Raw genomic sequence first — 12,535 nt, 5'->3', positions numbered from 1 at the left:
AAATTGTGCCCTGTACACCCAAGTCCAAGTCATTAATATGTATCAAGAAAAGCAGTGGTCCCAGCATCGACCCCTGGGGAACACCACTGTACACCTCCCTGCAGTCCGAAAAACAACCGTTCACCACTACTCCCTGTTTCCTGTCCCTTAGCCAATTATGTATCCATGTTGCTACTGCCCCCTTTGTTCCATGGGCCGCAATCTTGATGATAAGCCTGCCATGCGGCACTTTATCAAACACCTTTTGAAAGTCCATACACACCACATCAACTCCTCGCATTAACAGACATGTATTCCATAACCATGCTAGTCAGTTTTGCTTTCTTCCTCCATCTAATTCCTGCTTTTTCTACACTATTCTTTATTTTGTTGCTATTTGTTCCTCCTAGTTATCTATGCACCTTGTCTCTCCTCTCTGCTGCTACACGTTGGTTCCCCTCCTCCACCAAATTATTTTAAATCCTCTCCCACCGCACTAGTTAACCTCCCCATGAGGACATTGGTCCCAGCGCTTGTTCCAGTGTAATGAGGCTTGGTACTCAAAATAGCTGAGGCCTTTCAGCACTGCCCACCACCTGCTGAAACTTAAAATCAACCCCATCATGTTGGAACGTGGGTTGCTGCCTTTGATTCTTCACATGCTACGTTATTGATTTTCACCATGCTGCTGAGCAAAGGCCTCTTCCTAGGTTTTTAAAATAAGTTTTAGATTGAAGCTGATTCATTTCCCATTTTAGGGTACTTTTTCACCCCCCCCCCCTACCTTGGCTTGCCCATAGCACATACCAATCCAAAACCTCTGCCAATGTTGCTTTACAACTTACTGCTACAAGGTAGGCATGAGCAGACCAAACATAATGAGACACCTCCCTTTGGCAGCATGGCTGAGATCACTCACTTCGAGCTAATGGTTTAACACCTTATTGTTTAGAATATCACAACTTGTACATGTCAAGACATGGAGAGATGGGACAAGCATTCATGGTTGCAGTTTCATTGTATCAATGTCTTCTGAGTTGGGCAAAGGCTACTTGATTGTAACTGATTTGATTACATAGCTGGTTATAAATAACAAAGTTCATTTGAAAATAATCAACATAATAATATTTTCTTCTAGTTTTGGAGACCCAATTGCTGGTATCACTGAGCTGTGACTTTGGACACTACTGCGATTCCTATTCCACAGAACATCAGGCACAAAACATGAACCAGCAACTCTAAGAGTGGAAGTCAGGATACTATGTTAAATATGGAGCCTGTATCAAGTGCAACTGTGACGCAGGGGAGGAAGGCCTTCTGCACATGTGAGCATGGCCCCTGTTGATTATCCCGGTCTAATGTGTTTCTCATTGTTGTCTGTAATGTCATGTTAGAGGTACTGAGAATGATGAAGGGAGGAGGAGGAGACAAACGGAATCGGAAACACAATTTATAGAATCATAAAAATTTGAGCACAGAAGGAGACTATTCTTCTCGTCATGCCTGTACCAGTGCTCACTCCACATTTGAGCTATCTACTCTAGTGCCATTTTTCTGCTCTAGTTTTCTTCACGTGTCACTCTTCTCACAAATTCCCTCTACAAGAGCTGATTATTTTAAAGCATTTCATATTATAATAACTCTGTGTGAAAAAATTCCTTTTAGCCCTATATGCTTCTAGCATTAATTCTAAATTTAGACCCTTTTGTTTCCAATTGATGGACCAGTGGGAATAATGCATTGTTATTTACCCTCTCATAATTTTGAACACCTTTACTACATCCTCTTAACCTTTTCTGCTCAAATGTATTCCTCATTTTTGAAGTCTAACTAATTAAGGAGAAAAAGAAAATGAAAAAGGCGAGTAACAAAATGTAAATCCTGAATAAATCAAACAAAATGCCATAAAATAAGGGATGCATTGGAAAAATAAAAACTAACTGGACATTGGCGATTGTTTGAGTGTGGATGGGCCCCAAAAAAGGCTGAGATGATTAGCTTTTTCACTAGATGTTTCTCTGTCAATGCAGTCTGGTTCCTTGTTGTACTGTATCCAATTACTGAGAAGTGATTCATTCAATAGCCCTAACTTGAGAAGAAATGAAGCTACCCTGTTATTGCTTAGTGAACATGAAATAAAAATGGACAACAGATCATTTCACTGTGTGTAATCAGTACCCCACGGATGTGTTGGAACACACTATCTTACAAATGTATTTTTTATATATTCCTGTCACAGATCCCAAACTTCAATAGGGTGAGCATTCTGGAGCAATTTCACATTCTGTTTTGCAAATGTGCAGGCAGAAATTGCAAATTGACACTCCTCTCCCACCCTGTTGTCTACTTGCTCACTTCTGGCAGAACTGATTCTACCTGTTTGAATTCCTGGAGCTTTAGGCTAGGGAACTGTTCCTGCAGTGCTATCTCTGGATTTAAACTAAATTCAAAAGAACAGGAACAACCCCCAGATTGAAGCCCCTGGAATCCTAATAGATAGATCAAGTCAGGTTCAGCCAGAAGTGAGCAGCAGCCAATAGGGGGAGAGGAGCTGATGTATAGAGCAGCATCATGGACGGGAACAGTGGGACAGAGCAGTGACCTCTCATTCTCCCCCACACCACTTGCCTGAGACATTTACCTCTCAAACCTATGCCCCTCATACTTTGACCATTGGCCTGATACAGGTAATCTTTACCAGATGACCAGCTTTCGATCCTAAAGCCTGTACAGCACCAATGCTGCATGCTTTTATCCTCTGCCGCTCCTGGGCTAGAAAGACAAGAGATACTGAAATTATTTCTGCTGAAGCAAACAAGGCTAAGAGCTCTTTAAAATCATGAAGGGTTTTGATAGGGTGAATAGGAAAAGATTATTTCCTGTGTTTGGGGAGTCAGTGATGGTTGGTCTTTGATGCTGGGAAACTGGTTATTTACCTTTTAAAGTGCTACTGACACATATCTGCTAACTGAAAATTACAAATTTGGGTATGCCATGGGTTGAGTTGAGTAGCAGCAGTCACTCCTGTAAGCAGTTTTGGCACTGACTCACATTACCCTATGATAATGTGATCTGAACTGCATATTCATATCTCACACATGTGCACTTCTTCAATCTCTCGAAAAGCAGACCAAGCAAACATTGGTGAGATGAGACCAGCTATGAATCATTAAGCTGCTTTATTTCATAATAAAGTGAACATACAGTACAGCCATTATGATTCAACTCACTTAGTTCAATCAAATAACTTATCTTTGCATAAAAATACAACTAAAGAACAAAGTCGGTCATTTTATTTGATTTAAACAAAATAGCTTTTTCACTACCATCCAGCATTTCTTTCTCTTTAACAAACCTGATTGTTCTCGCAGCCTTTCTGTTTCAAAAAGTTTGTCTACCCTGTCGACATCCCAGTTTCTCTCCATCCATGCCTTTGTTACCTCTAGACTTGACTATTCCAATGCTTTCCAGGCCGGCCTCCCATCTTCCACCTTTCACAAGCTTGAGTTCATCCAAAACTCTGCTGCCTGTATCCTAACTCAAACCAAGTCCTGTTCATCCATCACCCCTGTGCTCGCTGACCTATATTGGCTCTGGGTCCGGCAAAGTCTCGATTTTAAAATTCTCATCCTTTTTTTCAAATCGCTTCATGGCCTCGTCCCTCCCTATCTCTGTAACCTTCTCCAGCCCTACAACCCTCTAAGATCTCTGCGCTCCTCTAATTCTGGCCTCTTGCTCATCCCCAATTTTAATCGCTCCACTATTAGCGGCCGTGCCTTCAGCTGCCTAGGCCCTAAGCTTCGGAATTCCCTCCATAAACCTCTCGCCTCTCTACCTCTCTCCCCTCCTTTAAGAGGCTCCTTAGAATCTACCTCTTTGACCAAGCTGTTGGTCACCTGTCCTAACATCGCCTTATTGGCTCGATGTCAAATTTTGTTTGATAATGTTCCTGTGAAGCACCTTGGGACGTTTTACTACGTTAAAGGCACTTTTTAAATGCAAGTTGTTGTTGTTGTTTTTATCTTTCTTCAGAGAGACAGAGATCATGGGACTTTCCAACACAACAGGTGAGTGGTATTTTTCTAATTACCTATATAAGTTAAAGAATTTGCTTTTTCCTGAGCCTCTGGGAAAACAACTTCCATTTATCATATTAACCACCTTTCATCTAGGTGCCTTTTTTAACTTGTGAGAATACACTTTGCTTAAAAAACATTAAAAATGATTCATATTTTCAAATCCTTCCCATGGAAAAATGATCAAAAAATCTGGACATGACAGACATATTTTAAGGGCTGTGAGCACTTTAAAAAATAAACAGTTGGTTTCCGAGGAGTACTGGGAAGCCCATGAAGGAGAAAGTTGAAGGAAAGGAGCAAGGAAGAGAGGAAGGAGCAAAGAAGAGGGGAATGGTTAGGCAGGTGGGGGCAATTGTGTTCAGGGCAACCCAATCTTGCACAGAGGGCCTCAAACAGGCATTAAGCCTCTTATTTGCATATGCGAAGGGACTAATGCCTGATTCAGACATGGGCCCTGGATGCATATTTTTTGCCTCTGCCAATATAGTGGGCGGCGCACTTCTGGCTCTTAATGAGCGTGTGCTTCCTGCCTGCTATATTGGAGGCACAGGACCAAAAAGCAGGCAGAGTGCTATCAAATTTCTAGGCCATAGAACTATAGATGTTTACAGCAATCCAAAACTCACACCACAGCTCTACTCTTTCCCCATACCTCTGTATTTTCCTCTAATACTGAGAGAAGTAAGGGTGGAAATTGCAGAGGTGCTGGCCATAATCTTCCAATCCTCCTTAGATATGGAGGTGGTGCCAGAGGACAGAAGAATTGCAAAATGTTACACCCTTGTTCAAAAAAGGGTGTAAGGATAAACCTGGCAACTACAGGCCAGTCAGTTTAACCTCGCTGGTGGGGAAGCTTTTAGAAATAATAATCTGGGTCAAAATTAATAGTCACTTAAACAAGAGTGGATTAATGAAACAAAGCCAGCACGGATTTGTTAAAGGCAAATTGTGTTTAACTAACCTGATTGAGTTTTTTGATGAGGTAACAGAGAGGGTTGATGAGGGCAATGCAGTTGATGTTGTGTATATGGACTTTCAAAAGGCATTTGATAAAGTGCCACATAATAGGCTTGTCAGCAAAATTGAAGTCCATGGAATAAAAGGGGCAGTGGCAGCTTGGATACAAAATTGGCTAAGTGACAGGAAACAGGGAGTAGTGGTGAACGGTTGTTTTTTGGACTGGAGGAAGGTATACAGTGGTGTTCCCCAGGGGTCGGTACGAGGACCACTGCTTTTTTTGATATATATTTGACTTGGACTTGGGTGTACAGGGCACAGATTCAAAATTTGCAGATGACACAAAACTTGCAAGTGTAGCAAACGGTGAGGAGGATAGTAATAGACTTCAAGAGGACACAGACAGGCTGGTGTAACGGGCAGACACGTGGCAGATAAAATTTAACACAGGGAAGTGCAAAAGTGATACATTTTGGCAGAAGAGGCAATATAAACTAAATGGTACAATTCTAAAGGGGGTGCAGGAACAGAGAGACCTGGGATATATATGCACAAATCTTTGAAGGTGGCAGGACAGGATGAGAAGGCGGCTAAAAAAGCATATGGGATCTTGGGCTTTATAAATAGAGGCATCGAGTACAAAAGCAAGGAAGTTATATTGAGCCTTTGTAAAACATGGTTCGGCCACAACTGGAGTATAGTGTCCAATTCTGGGCACCGGACTTTAGGAAGGATGTGAAGGCCTTAGTGGGTGCAGAAAAGATTTACTGGAGTGGTTCCAGGGATGAGGGACTTCAGTTACGTGGATAGACTGGAGAAGCTGGGGTTGTTCTCCTTACAGCAGAGAAGGTTGAGAGGAGATTTGATAGACGTGTTCAAAATCAGGAAGGGTTTAGATAAAATAAATAAAGAGAAACTGTTCCCATTGGCGGAAGGGTCAAGAACCAGAGAACACAGATTTAAGGTGATTGGCAAAAGAACCAAAGGCGACATGAGGAAAAACTTTTTTACGCATCGAGTAGTTATGATCTGGAATATGCTGCCTGAAAGGGTGGTGGAAGCAGATTCAATCGTGGCTTTCAAAAAGGAATTGGATAAATACTTGAAGGGAAAAAATTTGCAGGGCTATGGAGAAAGAGCGGGAGAATGGGACTAATTGGATTGCTCTTACAAAGAGCTGGCACGTGTTCAATGGACCGAATGGCCTCCTTCTGTGCTGTAACCATTCTATGATTCTATAATGCAAATATGTATCCATTTTCCTTTAAAACAGGCAATGTTGTCTGCCTCAACTTTCCGTGCCAAAGCATTCCAGGCTTCAAAAACACCCTGTGAAGAAATTTATTCTAACCTCTTCCTCCTTTTGTGACAATTTTAACTTGATGACTTACCCCTTCATCACTGACTCCCCAACCACAGGAAATTGCCTTTTCCTATTCATCCCATCAAAACCCGTCATGATTTTAAAGACCTTTTAACCTTGTCTGCTTCAACAAAAATAATTTCAGTATCTCTAGTCTCTCTTAACTACAAGAGAGAATTAGACAGAGAAGGAGAAAGAGAGAGAGAGGCAGGGAGAGGGAGAGAGAAATACACACAAAAAGAAAAAAACACATGCACAAGGACAGGGATTGATTCTGTTTATTTATGGTCACGGTTGGACTTGTTGTATAAGTTGAGCTAACCTTCGTGGTGTGCTTACAAAATATGAAAATAAAATAATTTTTCTCCAGAGCTTCAAGACTTTACTCCAACAACATTATTACCTGCTCCTATTCATGAACACTGTTATAATCTACACTGCGATAAAGCAAATGTTTACTATTTTTAATATCAATCTTACTTGTACTGTACACCATAGACACAATGGGAACTTAGCTTGGCCAAAGCTGGCAGGGGCGTTGGTGGGGTGGGGGGGGGGGGCGGGGAGAAAGTGATCTAAAAAGAGGACAATTTACCTCCAGTTGCCACAAAAACAAACAGTAGCATAGTAGGATGCTATGTATTGTAATGTCACACAACTCGGTGATATTTTCAACCAATCTAATTACAGATGCACTGTTGAAAGCAAAAACAGACATTGTGTTTTTTTTAAATAAAAAGAAGTCAGAGTTCCCCCGAGGAATTACGTCTCTGTTCCAGTTCTGACAGCTGAGCAAGTGTCAGCTATTTTTTTCCCATTCTGCATGACTCTTTCAGTTCATTCAACGACCAACACAATACAGTGCAAAAGCAGCTGTGAAAGAGGTTTCAGGGTATCTATCAGGTTGGGGGTTGGTAGAGTGAGATGATTGCAGAGAAGGGGGCAAAGGTATAACAAAATAAGTGATTTTTTTCTTTGAAGTATTTCTGGAACCAGAGCAAACATTTAGATTAGTGAGCCACCGGGAGTTGAGGCAGCCCTGGAACTACATTCAGAATCATTGCAAAGATCTCCTGCGCATCTGTTTATTTGTGAACTAGAAAATTTCATTAACTTTGCTTCCAATTTCCACCCTTCCCTCACCTTCACATGGTCCATCTCCAATTCTTCCCTTGCCTTCCTCAACTTCTCTATCCCTATTTCTGGGGATAGGCTGTCAACCAATATTTATTTTAAGTCCACCGACTCCCACAGTTACCTTGATTACACTTCCTCCCACCCCGCTTCCAGTTAGGACTCCATTCCATTTTACCAGTTTTGCTGTCTCCGTTCTGACGGTGGCACCTTCCACACCAGTGCTTCCGATATGTCTTCCTTTTTCCTCAACCGAGGATTCCCTTCCACTGTAGTTGACAGGGCCCTCGACCATGCTTGTCCCATTTCCCACACTTCTGCTCTCACCCCTTTCCACCACGAGAGGATCCCACTTGTCCTCATCTTCCACCCCAACAGCCTCCACATTCAACGTATCATTCTCCGCCAATTCCATCACCTCAAGCGTGATGCCACCACCAAACACATCTTCGCCTCCCCTCCCCTTTCATCATTCCAAAGGGACCATTCCCTCCACAGCACCCTGGTCCACTCTTCCATCACCCCTAAAACCCGCTCTCCTTCCCACAGCACCTTCCCATGCAAGCATAGGAGATGCAACACCTGCCCTTTCACTTCCTCCCTTCTCACCGTCCAGGGCCCCAAACACTCCTTCCAAGTGAATCAACGATTTATTTGTACTTCTTTCAATTTTTTGTCCTGTATTCGCTGCTTATGATACAGTCTCCTCTAAATTGGAGAGACCAAACGCAGATAGGGTGATCGCTTTGCTGAACACCTCTGCTCAGTCTGCAAGTGTGACTCTGGCCTTCCGGTTGCTTGCCATTTTAATTCTCCGTCCCATTCCCACTCTGACCTCTTTGTCCTTGGCCTTCTACATTGTTCCAGTGAAGCTCATTGGAAGCTCGAGGAACAGAACCTCATCTTTCGATTAGGCACTTTACAACCTTCAACACTGATTTCAATAACTTCAGATCATAACCACTGCTCCCATGTTTTCAGACAGCAAGTGCTGGTAATGGTTCTGCTGTTGCCATTCACATCTCCTCTAGACCCATCTTTTCTTTTTTTATTTGTCCCATTACCACCCTCCTTGCCTTGCACCATCATCCCTTTTGTCATTTAATCACTTCTGCCCTCCACCCTATCAGAGACCTTCCCTTTTGTTCTTTCCTCCCCTCCCCTTCCTCCTTGCCCCCCCCCCCCTTCCCTTTTGCTTGGCTCTGGGTACTTGCTTAAAAACTGTTAAATCTTTAACTTCTTCCAGTTCTGACAAAAGGTCATCGACCTGAAACATTGGGCTCTATTTTAGCACCCGCTATCGGGTGCGTTCCTGGGGGGGGGGGCTCCGAAAATCGGAGAATCCTGGCGTGGTACCGGAGCCCGCCCCGAACCCGCGCACTTCCGGGTTCCCCGCTGATGCGCCAGCGTGCGCGCGCAGCCCCCGCTGGTGGGAATCCCGCAGGCAATTAAAGCCAGCGGGATGCCACTTGAGAGTATTTATTTAGCTATTTCAGGTCATTAACTGACCTGATTAAGGGATTATGTGGGATTTTAGAACAAAGTGGGACTGTTTCCCACACTGGGGGAAACACTCCCAGGTCAAATGGACGTGTTGTAGCTGTCAGCCTGTGGCAGCTGCAAAGGTCCATTTGACAGGTGAGGGGGGAGACCCTCACCCATTGCAGGAGGCCACTCTGTCACTTGGGACAAAGTTTGGCCTCCACCACCCTCCTCCTGACAGTCAAAGTCACCAACCTGCACACTTACCCCGGGGTCTGGAGACATGTACCTACCTTGCGGACCCCCTCAGATGTACATTTTGCGGATGGGGGCCGCCGTAGCTGCAGTCATAACCTCCTCGGAGGGCAAACAGCATCACCAGCCTCACCAGCCTCGCCATCCATGCCGTCCACCTCTGACACGTGGAGCTCCACAACAGAGTGCTGTGACACATCCACCTGCACAGCAGGAGGGAGGGCTACCGCAGAGAGAGATGCGTCACAGAGGGCACTATCCTCGCCACAGGGTCCACAGACCGAGGCTCAGCCTCCTGCACCTCTCTGAGCAGCAGTGCACACAGAGGCTCAGAGTCACTCGACATGTAGTCGTGAACATCTGCAGCCTCTTTCATGCCGAGCTGCTCCTGGCTGGCCCGAGCACCATCTTCTTACCTGTCGCTGTCAAAGTCACCACTGCCCTCAACAACTTCTCCTCCGCATCCTTCCAGGGTCAACCGGGCATATCGTCGATGTCTCTCAGTCGTCTGTGCAAAAGAGCTCTGCAAATACACCTACACCCACTTTGCAGTGACACAATGGGTGGCATCAGTTGTGGGTCTCCATAGTGATCCTCAGGAGCGGGCATTATTGCACAAACCAGACAGGATTCGCGAAAACATGGCAGTAGTGGTGCCAATATAATATGTAATGTGAGTTGGTCAGAAATTCAATATAAGTAACACCCATGACAAAACCTCAAACACCCTTGTGCATCCCCTTCATGCTCACGACACGTTTGCCTTACGCTGCCTACTGCACATATGTGATGCATGCCCTGTGGCTGCAGCACAGGTAGTGGCAGGTTGAGTGAGGCTGGCCATGAAAGAGATGCACGAGAGGGTGAGTATGAGAGAGAGCCATGAGATTGTATGAGGATTGGGTTGAGCGGTAGTGGCGGGATGAGTACTGGCGAGGTGAGTAGGTGCAGGTAAGATGAGGATGAGGTTTGAGTTGTGTTGGCAGTGCTGAAGGAGATGTGGGGTGGGGGCAGTGATGTGGCAGACGGAGTGTAGGGGAAAGACTATGTGTACTCACTTTGGCTGACCTACTGAGGTCATTGGAGCGCCTCCTGCACTGTATGCAGGTGGGTGATATGTTGGTTGTGCTGGTGACCTCCTCTGCCACCTCGAGCCAGGCCTTCCTGGTGGCAGAAGCAGGCCGCTTCCTCCCGCACGCCGGGAGGAAGATCTCTGTCCTCCCCCTCCTCCTCACCCCATGTATTGATACCTGGAGTGAGGCATCATTAAACTGGGAGCAGCCTTCCCCCTGGGCTGCTCCATGCTGTAATTTTTGCTATTTGTTGCAGCATCTGTCAGTGGAGGACTGCCCCTTTAAATAGAGCGCCTCCAGCTGACAGATCGTACTGCGCATGCGCAGCCCGCCCGACACGCAGATCAGCAGTGGGGAACCCGGAGGAGCAGGTAAGTGGATCCAATTAGTGGATTGGATGCTACAATCGCGCGGGAAACTGACTAATTTCACCGGGCGCGTTACCCACGTGCCCGATAGCCCCCCCGCCAAGAACCCGCAGCCCTGGTAACATCGGGCCCATTAACTCTATTTCTTTATCCACAGATGCTGCCTGACTTGCTGTGTATTTCCAGCATTTTCTGCTTTTATTACAGATCTCCAGCATCTGCAGTATTTTGCTTTTGTTCATTTTAATTGTTCTTATTTAGGGGCTTTCTGCTAACGGACTTTCTGCTAACAATAAAAATGTAAGTTAAAGTTCCCAGACAATGAAAAAAAACACTCAAAATTCAAATAAAATAAACGGTGGTAAACTGAACTCATACAATGAAGCCCACAAGTAGGTTTCTTCACACCACAACTTCCCTGTTTTTATTGTATTAGTGACAGGAAATGCTCATGCTTTTTCCAGCAGCTTGATAAAATGTCTCATTGATACAGACTTTGTAACAGGATCTCCTGCGCACTTGCTTGGGAGGGAAATAGTGGAAGGTCTGCAGGGGAGAAAGGGAGGTGGCTTGATTTAATTCAGTCCTGCTACACACAAACCACTTAAATGAATTGAAGAGCTGAATTGATCTTAAAGCAGTTTGGCAGCACAGCGAAAAGTGAATAATGCAAATTGCACAGATAAAGAACAGCAGACCCTATACACATTGCAGGGGTGGGGGGAGGTTGAAAACCTGCTACATTGCAGAAAAACAGTGAATATTGGATACATTACAGAAGAAGAGAGACCCTATATTGAAGGGGGAATAACACAGCCTGCAAAACATTACAATACTGCAGGCCCTTTCCTTATAACAGGGGAACAGCAAACTCTGTATTTGTCAGGAGAACAACAGAATCTGTGCATATAAGGACATTATAAATATGTGCCAACCTAAAAACTAACAACAGCTAACCAAAGATTCAAAAAATCTGACAGTTCAAAAACAATCTTAAAAGTAGGTTTTAAGATATGTGAAGATAAGGGGTTAGACTGAAAGTGCAGTGGGAAACGGGCTTGCTGTGTTTTCAGTTGAAGGTATACCCAGCATTTGATCATTTTTATTGCAGGGGAAAATCCCATAGTACAGCAATCTGTGCCGTTTGCAGGAGTGATGGACTTTAAAATTACTGAAGGAGGATGCAAGAATTGAAGATGCAAGAATTGAAGATGCAAGACTTATTTTTTAGGGATATTCCCTATCCCCCACTAAATTTTGATTTGACACTTCATTCAGTGCAGTTTACAACATTTTGAAACCTATTGCAATTCTATCTTTCAAGTCAAAAACAATTTATTTTGGAAGAGTTAAAAAAGAAAAGTTGTGGGAGGGATTTCAATACAATATTAGAGGATCCAGTTCCTGGACAAACTAAAACAGCTTTCAAAGGCATCACACTCATCCACAAACAAGCCAACAGTCCACATCCCACATCACAGCAGTGCACTGTAGTAAAATCCTAAATATGGGAATTACAGTGCAATTTTTTGAATTAATTAAAACTCATCACCGCTCCAATCCCATTTCCTATTTTATTTTCAAATCCCCCAATTCTACAAGTGAGACACAACCAATGAATGGCCAGCTATGAGAACAAAACTGCTGGCCTCACACAAACAGCTGTACAATATATTGGAAGGCAGCCATGGATTTTCGCCACTGTGGCTGAGAGTATGGAGGAGTCCGCATCCAGTCTCTATGGTGTTACTTCGCATGGCATCACCCCTCGGCAGTCTTGTGTGGCCACCTCCAGGGATACAGTAGCCAGGCCCTCACAGTAGGAGTCCATGCTAGCACACCTTT

The 12,535-nt window shown here is 44.3% G+C and overlaps 1 protein-coding gene across 1 annotated transcript in view; it reads right to left on the bottom strand.

Annotated features, from left to right (window-relative positions):
- The window catches only part of cacna2d4a (calcium channel, voltage-dependent, alpha 2/delta subunit 4a), a 435,940-nt gene that overhangs the window by 170,621 nt on the left and 252,784 nt on the right, over positions 1 to 12,535 (bottom strand). The window lies entirely within an intron of this gene.

Source organism: Heptranchias perlo, chromosome 18 (assembly GCF_035084215.1).
Source record: "Heptranchias perlo isolate sHepPer1 chromosome 18, sHepPer1.hap1, whole genome shotgun sequence".
Lineage (NCBI taxonomy): Eukaryota > Metazoa > Chordata > Chondrichthyes > Hexanchiformes > Hexanchidae > Heptranchias > Heptranchias perlo.
This window is presented reverse-complemented; position numbering and strand designations above follow the sequence as displayed.